At 39.8% G+C, this 14,605-nt stretch overlaps 1 long non-coding RNA gene across 1 annotated transcript in view; it reads right to left on the bottom strand.

Annotated features, from left to right (window-relative positions):
• LOC129659104 (uncharacterized) overlaps window positions 1–9,578 on the bottom strand; it is a 77,431-nt gene extending 67,853 nt beyond the window's left edge. The window contains exon 1 of the long non-coding RNA XR_008717794.1: window positions 9,548–9,578. This is a non-coding gene — a long non-coding RNA (uncharacterized LOC129659104). The remainder of the gene's footprint in view (window positions 1–9,547) is intronic.
• Window positions 9,579–14,605: the final 5,027 nt, after the last annotated feature.

Below are 14,605 nucleotides of genomic sequence, written 5' to 3'. Positions count from 1 at the left end.
TTCAGCACTATGTGAACCATGAACTTCCTGATGTTCAAGCTGGTTTCAGAAAAGGCAGAGGAACCAGAGATCAAATTGTCAACATCCGCTGGATCATGGAAAAAGCAAGAGAGTTCCAGAAAAACATCTATTTCTACTTTATTGACTATGCCAAAGCCTTTGACTGTGTGGATCACAATCAACTGTGGAAAACTCTGAAAGAGATGGGAATACCAGACCACCTGATCTGCCTCTTGAGAAATTTGTATGCAGATCAGGAAGCAACAGTTAGAACTGGACATGGAACAACAGACTGATTCCAAATAGAAAAAGGAGTATGTCAAGGCCACATATTGTCACCCTGTTTATTTAACTTGTATGCAGAGTACATCATGAAAAACGCTGGACTGGAAGAAACACAAGCTGGAATCAAGATTGCTGGGAGAAATATCAAATAACCTCAGATATGCAGATGACACCACCCTTATGGCAGAAAGTGAAGAGGAACTAAGAAACCTCTTGATGAAAGTGAAAGAGGAGAGTGAAAAAGTTGGCTTAAAGCTCAACATTCAGAAAACGAAGATCATGGCATCTGGTCCCATGACTTCATGGGAAATAGATGGGGAAACAGTGGAAACAGTGTCAGACTTTATTTTTCTGGGCTCCAAAATCACTGCAGATGGTGACTACGGCCATGAAATTAAAAGACGCTTACTCCTTGGAAGGATAGTTATGACCAACCTAGATAGCATATTCAAAAGCAGAGACACTACTTTGCCAACAAAGGTCCGTCTAGTCAATGCTATGGTTTTTCCAGTGGTCATGTATGGATGTGAGGGTTGGACTGTGAAGAAGGCTGAGCGCCGAAGAATTGATGCTTTTGAACTATGGTGTTGGAGAAGACTCTTGAGAGTCCCTTGGACTGCAAGGACGTCCAACCAGTCCATTCTGAAGATTAGCCCTGGGATTTCTTTGGAAGGAATGATGCTAAAGCTGAAACTCCAGTACTTTGGCCACCTCATGCTAAGAGTTGACTCATTGGAAAAGACTCTGATGCTGGGAGGGGTTGGGGGCAAGAGGAGAAGGGGACGACAGAGGATGAGATGGCTGGATGGCATCACTGACTCGATGGACGTGAGTCTGGGTGAACTCCGGGAGTTGGTGATGGACAGGGAGGCCTGGTGTGCTGCAATTCATGGGGTTGCAAAGAGTCGGACACGACTGAGCGACTGACCTGATCTGATCTGAAACCTTAAATATATACAAGTTTTATTTGTCAATTATGCGTCAGTAAAACCAGAAACAATTTTTAATTGTGAGTAGGATGTGAAAGCTCTACCACATCATGTTTTTACTACTATGCTGTTTTTCTGAGTTCAATAGATAAATGCTTTGAGTTCTTAAAAATTGAATAAAAATTTCAAAATCACTTAAAAAGTGCAGAAACTAAGGAACAAAGACCACACAACTAATAATTTGCACGTATGCGTAGGAAAAGTGCTTTTGTCTTGTTTTTTCTATTTTTCCTTAATTTCTAAGTTGTCTTTAGTGAGAATTCACTTTATAAGGAAAAATTGCATTTCTAAAGAATTCCAATAGAAAAAATAGCCAGTGCCATTCATACCCTGTCTGCGGTCTCCTTGCTCAATCATCAAGAGTACTCAGGAGCCTGTAGGGAAGGCAATCAGAACTTGAGTGTTTAGAGTATGTAAGTAAGTTTAGAGTAAGTAAGAGTATGTAAGTATGTAAGAGTATGTCAGAAGTACAGGCAGGGAAGAAACTGTGAAATCAGGTACAGCTTAGAGAAGAGATTTTTAACCACTCTGGAGTCACTAGGTATCACTATTAGTATCTGATAAAAACTGAAGACCTTCCCGCCAGAAAAATGCACCTCCATTTACTCATGTACAATTTCAGGGTATTTCCAGACCTCTTTATCCACAGAAATCCAGATTTAGAAGAACTGACCACAGCAGCAGTCTCCTGGAAAGCAAGGACCACCTTACCACTAGGGTAAAAAGTGGGGAGATAATTTTAAGAAGTGAAATGGAATGGGGCTTCCCAGGTGGCACTAGTGGTAAAGAATCCGCCTACCAATGCAGGAGCTATAAGAGACATAGATTGGATCCCTGAGTTGGGAAGATCCTCTGGAGCAGGGTATGGCAACCCACTCTAGCAGTTTTGCCTAGAGAATCCCATGGACTCAGGAGCCTGGCGGGCTACAGTCCATAGGGTCACTAAGAGTCAGACACACCTGAAGCAACTTAGTACACCAAAATGGAATGGCCTTTTTCTCTGCCTGCATTTTAATTTGACTGTTAGAGATTCCTATGGATGACCTAACAGTCCCTTTCAAAAATATTAACAATCTCGGGAGAGTGAAAAAAAAAATGGTGAGCCATTAACCATTAACACTGTAGTATAAGTAAATTTGGGGCTTCCTCAGTGGCTCAGCGATGAAGAATCTGCCTGCAATGCAGGAGATGCATGAGACGCTGATTCAATCCCTGGATTAGAAAGATCCCCTGGAGGAGGGCATGGCAGGCCACCCCAGTATTCTTGCCTGGAGAATCCCATGGACAGAGGTGCCTGGCAGGCTACGGTCCACAAGGTTGCAAAGAGTCAGACATGACTGAAGCCACTGAGCACGCACACATAAGTAAATTCACTCAGAGTGCTTTCTTTCTAACACCTGTGCACAATCAGATGAATTACACAAATGAGAATTTTAGTTATTCTGGAGCCTGGAATACTTTGGGAAATGAGATAGGCCTGGAAAAGGATACACATTACTGATCTCTAGATGGAAGTGACGGTACTGGAGGTGAAAGAGGGGTGCATATGGCAAAAGACCACTACAATATTGTAAAGTAATTAGCCTCCAATTAAATAAATTAAAAAAAAAGAGGGTGCAGAAAGGAAAGAAAGGTTTCAGATATATTTTTTAAATACTTAATAAGTGCCAGGTATTGTGAAAGTCAACTCATGTATATTATTATGACACATAATTCTCCCCAAAATTTGTGTGGTATTTTCCCCACTTTACAGACTTAAAAACAAACCCCAGAGGCTCCACAGTGGAGAATAACTTGCCCAAGTCAGCTGATGAGTGACATGACCAAGACTGATTGGACTCAGGATTGTTTTCCTCCAAACAAAGCCTCTTTGCCACAATGATTTCTTTGGATGAGAATCTAGCCATTCCTTATAAGATTGTTTCTATGAGAAAATATAGGTCAAATTCTTGACTTACAAATGTAATTCTGAAACACAATCTGCTTTTTAAATGGAAGCTGCCAATGTTCATCTTGATCACCATACTGTTATTTGGAGGAGTTTCTTCCTAACACACAGAATTGGCCTGATGGGCTTCATATACCAGTGCTTGCTTTTTAGATGATCTCCCTGCAAAATATGCTGGCATTCTTCAAACAAACATATGCCTGGGTGTTATTTAATTAACTGCTGAGCTATGAACATTGTGAAATTCAGGTTTACATATGTTTTCAAACAACATATTTTAAATAAAGTTATTTGCAACCAGAAGAGGAAGCTCATTTATCCATCATTCATTTGACTAATATCTGTCGAGCATCTCCTCTGTGCTAAACACTGTAGTAGGAGGGAGGCTGCTGCAGTGAACGGAGTCCCTTTCCTCAAACAGGCTGTGTCTCCTGAAAATCTGTCAACAGAGTTCAGATGCTTTTACTATGGTGCCCCTGTGGAGTAGAACTTAAAATAATGAATGTATTGAGAAGAAAAAGGAATGGAAATAGCCTTTCTACTACATAAAATATAAATCATCTCTGGATCTTCCTGCTCACCTCGTGCACTATAAATTGTTACTTGGATGAATGCCTGTCATTCAGTCAGAAATTCAACCCTTTGCTTGCATGGAGTGTATTACAAGTTGCTGTGGTGGAAACACAGACATGGGCTTAAGCAGGCTGCAGTCTAATGGAGGAGACCAGACAAGCTAAAATTACCAAGAAAACTCAAGGTCAGGTGTCAGCAAACATTCTGTAAAGGACGAGATACTGAATTTTAATTTTGGCCTTGCAGCCATTATGGTCCCTATTACAAGTACTCAACTCAGCCATCATAGCATGAAAGCAGCCACTCATGATATATGAAAGAAAGGGTGTAGCTATGTTCCAATAAAGACTCATTTGCAAGAACAGGCAGCAGGCTGGATTTGACCAACAGGTTCTGGTTTGTTGTTCTTGCTCCTGGTGAGGCAATTTTGCTGCAAGTACCCTCTTATAGAAAGCCAGCATAGGAACCCCTTCCCTTCCTCACCATAGGATGCATGTCCTTTTCAAAATGACAAGGCCATCTTCCCAGATAAAGACACCATGTGTGGGACAATGACTTTTTCAGGTAATGCATTCCTATGCCAGAACTTCCACGAAACCACATGTAGACCCACACTGCAAAAGTAAAGTATTTCAATTAAAACTGAAAATGATTGGTAAAGAAAAGCAGGGAAGCCATTGCAAGTAGGAAACAGAATAAGCCTCAACTCACTAAGAATATGAGGGCATGAGAAACAGCCTGATGGAAGAGAGGGCATGCATAGGCATGAATGAACGCAGCAGGAAGTTTCCATGGGAAGATAAGCATGAATCTTTGGAGTTGACATTTTAATTCAATTTGAAAAACAAGCAGGGGATCTAAGGGAGAGACAAGCCCCATGTAATGAGTTGAAGCAGGAAGAAGTTGCAGTCTGGAAGCCAAAATCTATCTAGACCAGTGGTCCAGGATATGTCGTGTGGATGGTCTACTCTAGTCGAGGTTGTGCCTTATTACACTACTGAGGGAGATCAAAGGCCTTGGTGAATTGTTGCTGTGAAGCTGAAAGAAGGAGAAAGATTGCAGGTGATAAACCATGACCTGGCCATCTGTGTGGACAGAAGTAGGTGACAAAACTTTCACTTGGGAGCTTTGCATACAGATCAAAGACATATATCTTATGTAGGCAGCAGAGGCAGCTCATATCATAATCCTAAATTGGGTACCCACACATAAGCAGCAAACCACCTGTGGCCAGGCTAGTATGTACCTATCCAACAAACCCAGATATTGCCCATCAAGCTGAAGCATTCATAAGATGTGCTTTCCTACTATGTGACAGACCCAGTTCTGTTTTTTGTCTTTGAAAGACATATTCCATTTCCCCATCTCTGAGTCGCATCCACTGGAATCTTAAGCTATCCTGGTTGTGTCCCAGTGTCCACTTGGTGCTCAAAATTTACTGTTCTAATATTTTTTTCTCTTAAGGGGGGAAGCCCAATTCTTACAAGACCACTTATTTCCACACTTTATATACTTCTAGATTTTTTTTTTTACATTTTAATATTCTGCTCCTCTTGAACATCTACACCCTTCCTATGACCCACTTTCCCTACCATCTGGGTCAATTAAGTCCAACAAATATTAAACGAGCATTTACAATGCCCAGATACTGTCTTAGGTTTTGGAGATAAAATAATGAATAAAATACTGCATTTCTCCTTAATGAGTTCACAGTAAGATGGGATGAATTTACAGTTGCTATAGAAAGAGATTTATTTATAATTTATTAGACATTGATGAATGCACCATTGTGAGAGTAGAAGTTTCTCTTAAAGCACTGTTGATAATAATAACTTACATTTGCATAAGCACAATTACAAACTCAAAAGCCTTTAGGGTTAAGCAGTTTATGTCAATTAATGTTACATCCCAGGTGTGAAACCTGTCAGGGACTATCATTCATCTGAAAGCACCCAAATTAGAGAACATGAAACAAATTATTCTACAAAACCAAACGTGTCTCTGGGCTACCTGGTTGAGAACATGGGTTTACTGCTTTAGTTTTTATGAAGTAAACATATGTTTTCATTTGACTAGCACAAGAAACTGTAAGGCAGCCTGGACAGGCACTACTGTGTTTTACAGACAAGAAAACTGAGATTACAATTTCCTATATGCATGGGTGAAGTTGTACTTATTATTCTGGTAAGCTCATCTATATGTTTATCAGTACAGCAACTGGTCTCTGAGAAAGGCTCTCTGTGAAATCTGGCCTTTTAGAAAAGCACATGTGTAATAGTGAATAAAAGTAGTGGCCACAGGACTGGAAAAGGTTAGTTTTCATTCCAACCCTAAAGAAAGACAATGCCAAATACTGTTCAACCTATCCCACAATTGCACTCATCTCACATGCTAGCAAAGTAATGCTCAAAATTCTCCAAGCAAGATTTCAACAGCACATGAACCATGAACTTCCAGATGCTCAAGCTGGATTTAGAAAAGGCAGAGGAACCAGAGTTCAAATTGCCAACATCCACTGGATCATCAAAAAAGCAAGAGAGTTCCAGAAAAACATCTACTTCTGCTTTATAGACTGTGCCAAAGTCTTTAACTGTGTGGATCACAACACACTGTGGAAAATTCTTAAAGAGATGGGAATACCAGACTAGCTTACCTGCCTCCTGAGAAATCTGTATGCAGGTTAAAAAGCAGCAGTTAGAACTGGACGTGGACCAACAGACTGGTTCCAAATTGGTAAAGGAGTACGTCAAGGCTGTATATTGTCACTTACATGCAGAGTACATCATGAGAAATGCCGGGCTGGATGAAGCAAAAGATAGAATCAAGATTGCTGGGAAAAATATAAATAACCTCAGATATGCAGATGACAACAACCTTATGGCAGAAAGTGAAGAGGAACTGAAAAGCCTCTTGATGAAAGAGAAGAGTGAAAAATCTGGCTTAAAACTCAACATTCAAAAAACTAAGATCATGGCATCCAGTCTCATCACTTCATGGCAAATAGATGGGGGAACAATGGAAATAGGGACAGACTTTTTTTTTTTTTTTTGGCCTCCAAAATCACTGCAGATGGTGACTGCAGCCATGAAATTAAAAGAAGCTTGCTCCTTGGAAGAAAATCTATGACCAACCTACACAGCATAGTAAAAAGCAGAGACATTACTTTGTTGACAAAGGTCCATCTGGTCAAACCTATGGTTTTTCCAGTAGTCATGTATGGATGTGAAAGTTGGGCCATAAAGAAAGCTGAGTGCTGAAGAATTGATGCTTGAAGAATTGAACTGTGGTATTGGAGAAGACTCTAGAGAGTCCCTTGGACTTCAAGGAGATCCAACCAGTGAATCCTAAAGGAAATCAACCCTGAATATTCACTGAAATAACTGATACTGAAGCTGAAACTCCAATACTTTGGCCACCTGATGCGAAGAACTGACTCACTGGAAAAGCCCCTAATGCTGGGAAAGATTGAAGGCGGGAGGAGAAGGGGACAACAGAGGATGAGATGGTTGGATGGCATCACTGACTCAATGGACATGTGTTTGAGCAAGCTCCAGGAGTTGGTAAGACAGGGAAGCCTGGCATGCTGCAGTCCATGGGGTCACTAGGAGTCGGACACGACTGAGCAATGGAACTGAACTGAATAGTGAATAATGTTGAATATGACCTCTCTTGTCAACAGCCAGGATTCCAAACCCTGGCCTCATTAATTACTATGCTTAAATATAGGCCAGTGAATATAACGTCTTAAGACCATCCCTCCTTAAAGAATTGCCTGGCAAGCAGAGTAGGGTTCAATGACTAATACTTGTCCATGAGTATCCTAGTTGATAATAAGTCATTTGGTGTGATAGGTGAGAGGAGCCAGACTGGAAACCATAAGTACATATGTGCCATCTGTATCCTGAAATGTTGCTCTCAAGTGTGTTTTCATCTCAAGTGTGGGAGTGGGAGCCAGATTTTAAAGAAATTTAGCTGAGTGAGATGCTAATGGATCTCTGGGCCTCTAGTCTGTCCTTCTTCAAACCTAGTACATGAGAAGTGATCAAGTAACATTCTCCACACTTGAGCACTGAGTGTTGGTATCATTGGCTCACGTATGGGATGAAAACTACTCCGTTACACCAAACATTAAAAGAAGAGGGAAAGTTACAATGTGGGCAGATACTTTCACTCCAGTGTAGTTAGTTGACATTTTAATACTTTGGTTTTTCTTTTAGACATGACTTAAAATTATTCTTACATTCAAACTAATATATGGTGCTAGTATTTAAAGATCACATCTATTTGTGGCCAATGAAGAAAGCTTTATTAAGAAAAATAAATAAACTTTCCATTTTAGCCTAATTTTCACAGAGTTCTCACACTTCACTTAGAGAGATTTAATATCCTAAATATAAAATGTGAAGAGAAGGAGAGAGGGGGAGAAAAAAGAAGTGAGAAGGAGGAAGGAAGACTATGTACCTGGTTTTAGAGGAAACAAATTTCCTTGGAGTTTTTGTAAATTCTAAAAATCATTTAAACATATGATTTCATAGAAATATAAAGATATGCTTTTTTTCTTTAATTCCCTTGGTATGGTAAGAATAAGAAGGATATCTCTAATTTAAAAAAACACACAATAACAAGATTGTGAAATCAGTTACTCTGACCAGTGTCTTCATTAGAATTCAGGGTGCTCTTTGGGCACCCATAAATCTGGACCAGATGCAGGAGACAGCTGCATCCAACTCCTTCTCTATTTATGAAATAAGTGATGAAGATTTTGTCCCTCCACTAGCACCTGAATTCATACATATCTGCTTCCTACATGCTTTCATGGATGAACTTTTCTCATTTTTCCAAATTATGTGGAAGTTTTCAGCTTGGTGCCTATTAATACACTGACTGCGTAGACAGCCAGTTGCCCTACTTCAACCATTTCATTAGGTTTCCACATGAGCAAAAATGGATTCCAACTGTATTATGAATCTAAAGAAAGAATCTTTCTCCTCTCACCCTCCCAAACTACTTATTATTCCATTAATTTAAGAAAACAAATAGGATCTTAAAATGAATAGTTAATGCACAGAAATTTAGTAGGCTTTTCCTCTGTGCCCTTCTTCAATTTTACTGTGAATTCCAAGACCCATTTCTCTTTCCAGATTGCTCTGTTCAGATTTGCTTTCAAGAAGGGTCCGTGCTTTAGGATGACAGAATGTCCTCCTGTCATGGACACTGCCAGCATTTTAGCTTAAGCACCATTGTCTGACTGTTTCGACTTTATTAACCTTTTCCAACTGTTGGCTACCCCTGTGGCTCTATTTGAGGTGTCTCTAAATGAGACATATTTTGAATTTCTCTAATTACAGAACTATCTTGACAATGACAGTCACTGACTGTAATTACTCGCCCAGTTTCCTCCAAATCTTTAAAAAAAAAAAATTTTGTCAAGGCTGACAGGCTACTCTGACATTTCAAAAATAGTTATTTTCTTGCGTTTAAAATTATCTGCTGTTTTGCCTCCCCTATTCTGCCTACTCGGCTGTCCCTGTGCATCCTCCTCCCTCTCCAGAGGTCTTCATCAATCATTCACATTTGAGAATAAATGCTACACATATTTCTCCTCTCTGTGGCCACTACCCTGGAGCCCCCAGAACACTGAACTGAATATGTGCATGTGAAAGCCTTGTTTACAACATCTCTGCAGCTCTCCCATAACTCACTGCATTTTCCACCAAAGGGTGGGAGTGAGAGAAGTGTAATGAAAACTTACCAAGACATCAGTCTCCTGGACAAAAGACTTCAAGTCTGTTAGTCTTGTTAGTGTTCCTGTGAAAAACAATGAACAGCCTAATGAATTATCTTGAAGCATATTAAAGAGGAAGATAGATATAAATCTGTAGGGATAATGAGACTTATCTCTGTGGGTTTTTATTAATGAGAAAAATATGTCTTTTCTATACAGAATGAAATCTTTAGGCAAGAAACAATTACTTAAGAAAGATCATTTAGTCCATTGTATAATCACTTGTCTAACATCTCTAATTTACATTTGTGCTCTGACACAGGGAAGAAATGAAATGTGACACTTCTGGATACCAGGACTCTTTGTAATGACACAAAACAAATTTAATCATCTTTCTTGCACTTACTTATTTTTTTAAACTTCCACACTTCTCTTAAGCCTCAACTTTTTATGATGTCAACCATGCTCTGTGTGTCTGCACCAAGAAAATTTGATTGATGTGTTGGTGAGTGTTATTTCTCTATAAGGCTAATAAGGAATGGTGATAGCACACCTTTAGTAGTCATTATTACTATTTACATGGCACCATTCATCTCAGGACAGTCAACAAAAATAATGTGAACCCAGATTCTGCATTTGTCACTTTGTCAACTGTTAGAAATTTAATCAGACTCTGTGATCTTGGAAGAATCACAGAGCACTGAGTATTAAGGTGGAAAACACCTTAGAGATGATCTAGTCCAGCACCTTCCCATGTTGACTGTGCATCAGAATCACCTAAGGTCATTTTAAAATTACACGTGGGACATACTCTTACAGACTTTGATTCAGAAAATCCAATATAGAGCTCAGGCTCTATACCTGTACTGTTTAAAGCTCCAGAGGGAACTCTGATGACCAATAAAAATTGGATTGTGAGTTACCATCAAATTCACTTCTCTTATTTCAGAGGAAGAGAAGACTGAGAACTACATAGTTTTTGAGACTTTTCAAGAGTTACATATGTAGCACATGATACTATTAGAGTTACATCCAACTTTCCCCACTCTTCATTCTGTGCTCTTTTATGTTGGTCAGGATTCATTTGGTTGCAAACAGCAGAAATTCATCTAAGCTACTTTAAGCTAGAAAGGAAATTCATTGGTTTCTGTAATGGGAAAGTCCTCAGGGCTAACACTGGGACCAGGGGCAGTGTTTCCCACTCCAAGCCTCTCCAATATATCCACTGGTAGCCGTAAAAGCATACTCTACCAATCTGGTAACTACAATGGAAAGAGTTTTTTTCTAATAGCAATAGGGGAAATAAAATAACCCAGGGAGCACCCTGATTAGACTGTTCACTTGCTTCCTCCTCAGCCAACGGAGTTCTCTAATGACAAGGATGGGTGAGTGAGTAAACTATCCTGTAAGTGTGGAACAGAAGTGGATCTGTTGCCAGAAAATGACTGGAAAATACTTTAGACATATGAAAACAACCAGTGTCTAGTTCATCTGTCTGAACCACCCTGTAATCTAATTCATGAATTTCAAACTTTTTTAACCATGACCTACTGTGATGAAAAATAACTTGATCCTAAGATTCCCAAATTTTATGAAACACAAGTTTCACAAAATAATACTGTTTTGCATTGCACTCTGATATTTTCCATTCTATCACTTTCTACTTCATTAAAAAAAAAAAATCCAAGTCCTGATTTACCATAGTATTTTCGTGACCACAGTTGGTTGAGCGAACTTTGAAAACTAGTTTGATTAATACTCAACAAATATTTAATGAACAATTAATAATGTTCAGCTATAGAGATAAGAATTATTCAGCATTTAAATGACACAGATGGCAATCTCTGGTCTCTAAATGTGTAAGTAATCAAGAAGAGACTAATTAGGTGTGTGGCACAGAAGAAGGAAGCTAATCAGAGGGAAAAGCAATACAGCATCTCTCAGGAAGAAAGCTGAGGGATGGGGTATACTGAATCTAGCCAGAGATGATGCTAGATAAGAACCAGGCAAGGAAGCAAGCAAGATGGATGGCCAGCCAAAGCCAGGAAGTAACACGCAAACCAAGGGTGAACAGAAGGTAATCCCAGGAGACTGCCAAGAATACAAGAGAAAACAGAAGCTGAGAGGAAAGACAATTATCATGACACTGGAGGTAATGTCAAATGAGAACCAGCAGCACATAAAAGTAGGTTGAAAGCCCTTTTAACAGCTTGTGCTGAAAATCTGCCCAAGAATAGCCAGTGAGACAGAGGAGAAGGAGACTACCCTGGCACGTTCACAACCTAGGGAATGTGATAGGGAATAATAGGGAAATGGAAATCTTGCTTAAATATTACCAGGATCTGTGGAGTAAATCAACTGTGAGTATTATAACCACCCTCAGCCTCTTCCTGAGAATGTGCATTATGGAGCAAACACTACTCTAATACATATGGTTAACAAGGATTTCTACAGGAGAGATTGATAGCTAGGTCTCAAATGGTAATGGAAGATTCTAAAGTAGTCAAATCCTGTGGTGAGCTCCTTAAAGCTCACAGTAATGGTATTATCTAAGAAATGCAAGGAATATCTTCAAGATGAGTATGTTTCATATATGTTGTGAGGGATAACTTTAAATTATACTTGTTTATTTACTTATTTACACCTCTTTTGTTGACCAAAGCATTTGAACCAGCTCATATTTGTGTTTTTATTGTATAAAAAAAGTCTTTACATTATGGATGCTTCCTCAAACTGTGAAAATAACTTCCAGATATCTTTTCATGCTGTGAAAAAACTGCAAGGAGGCCCATGAATGTTGGTACCTTTCTTCTTGATTTCCTTGAATTCTTGCCTGCATCTTTACCTCTTAAGAGAATTTTCTCTTTGTTTATTAGCTCTGGTCTCCTCATGCAAAGAAATAACCATTTCCTATTGAAGTGCCTTCCTATTTCATTTTTCTTACTGCTTTCTTTCCCCCAACTACATGTTCTTTCCCATATAAAACTGAGATCTAATAAGCATGTCGTCTCTACCTGGTGAAACCCCTTGGTAAGCTGCAAGACCTGGATTTATGTTCCCCCCAAAATCTCTTTCCAGGAATAAGCTTCAGACTGGGTTAAAAGCAATTGCCAACTCCTGTCTCCTCCTACCATTCATTTCCATCTCAAGGACGAAGAACACAGCCTCGGCTTCCAATTTAGCTCCCAATGTGCAAATAAAGCCCAGCCACAGAGAGGGAGTTATTGCTATCCTGGACTTATTGCTTCTACGGCAAGCACACTTACACACCACACAAAGAGTCAGGGAGCCCTGGCCACATGCTACCTCTCCTCACGATTCATTGCTCCCTGTCTGCTCTCATGAGAGACCAGGCTTTCATTAATCAACCTTGAGTGTGACTACCCTGCATATCTGCTCAATGTTATATGTCCCTGTGGTTGGAAATGAGTAACTTTAGGAGTCAGTTGTGGAACAGTTCTGTGCATAAGCCAGTAAGATCAACGCATACAAGTTCTGCAACCATTTTTCTAAAACCATTCTGGCTTGCTGCTGTTGCTGCTAAGTCACTTCAGTCGTGTCCGACTCTGTGCGACCCCAGAGACGACAGCCCACCAAACTCCCCCGTCCCTGGGATTCTCCAGGCAAGAACACCGGAGTGGGTTGCCATTTCCTTCTCCAATGCATGAAAGTGAAAACTGAAAGTGAAGTCGCTCAGTCATGTCCGACTCTTAACGACCCCATGGACTGCAGCCCACCAGGCTCCTCCATCCATGGGATTTTCCAGGCAAGAGTACTGGAGTGGGGTGCCATTGCCTTCTCTGTTCAAAGGTCTAGGAAAGATAATAGGAATATTAATGGCAACCAGGATGGATTGAAGATGGGAAGGGCCACTCATAATATTTTGGAAGTTCCCTGGAGTACCTCATAAGACTAGGTTCCAATATGATTCAATTTTTACTTTCTGTCAACCTTGTCAAAGTACTTGATACCAAAGTCATACTAATTATGTTAAAAAAATGAAATAATTATGTTGTACACCTGAGGGTGTAGATTCATATTTGCCATCATTAATTTGCTAACATCTTTCTTTTTTTTTTTTTTGGCTGTTTAGTTCTTTTTTTTTTTTTTTTAATTTATTTTATTTTTAAACTTTACATAACTGTATTAGATTTGCCAAATATCAAAATGAATCCGCCACTGGTATACATGTGTTCCCCATCCTGAACCCTCCTCCCTCCTCCCTCCCCATTCCATCCCCCTGGGTCGTCCCAGTGGACCAGCCCCAAGCATGCAGCATCGTGCATCGAACCTGGACTGGCAACTCATTTCATACATATTTTACATGTTTCAATGCCATTCTCCCAAATCTTCCCACCCTCTCCCTCTCCCACAGAGTCCATAAGACTGTTCTATACATCAGTGTCTCTTTTGCTGTCTCGTACACAGGGTTATTGTTACCATCTTTCTAAATTCCATATATATGCATTAGTATACTGTATTGGTGTTTTTCTTTCTGGCTTACTTCACTCTGTATAATAGGCTCCAGTTTCATCCACCTCATTAGAACTGATTCAAATGTATTCTTTTTAATGGCTGAATAATACTCCATTGTGTATATGTACCACAGCTTTCTTATCCATTCATCTGCTGATGGACATCTAGGTTGCTTCCATGTCCTGGCTATTATAAACAGTGCTGCGATGAACATTGGGGTACTCATGTCTCTTTCCCTTCTGGTTTTCTCAGTGTGTATGCCCAGCAGTGGGATTGCTGGATCATAAGGCAGGTCTATTTCCAGTTTTTTAAGGAATCTCCACACTGTTCTCCATAGTGGCTGTACTAGTTTGCATTCCCACCAACAGTGTAAGAGGGTTCCCTTTTCTCCACACCCTCTCCAGCATTTATTACTTGTAGACTTTTGGATCGCAGCCATTCTGACTGGTGTGAAATGGTACCTCATAGTGGTTTTGATTTGCATTTCTCTGATAATGAGTGATGTTGAGCATCTTTTCATGTGTTTGTTAGCCATCTGTATGTCTTCTTTGGAGAAATGTCTATTTAGTTCTTTGGCCCATTTTTTGATTGGGTCATTTATTTTTCTGG

This window comes from Bubalus kerabau, chromosome 8, assembly GCF_029407905.1.
Source record: "Bubalus kerabau isolate K-KA32 ecotype Philippines breed swamp buffalo chromosome 8, PCC_UOA_SB_1v2, whole genome shotgun sequence".
In the NCBI taxonomy this organism is placed as follows: domain Eukaryota; kingdom Metazoa; phylum Chordata; class Mammalia; order Artiodactyla; family Bovidae; genus Bubalus; species Bubalus kerabau.
Note: the sequence above shows the minus strand (reverse complement) of the source record. Positions and strands in the feature narration are given on the sequence as shown.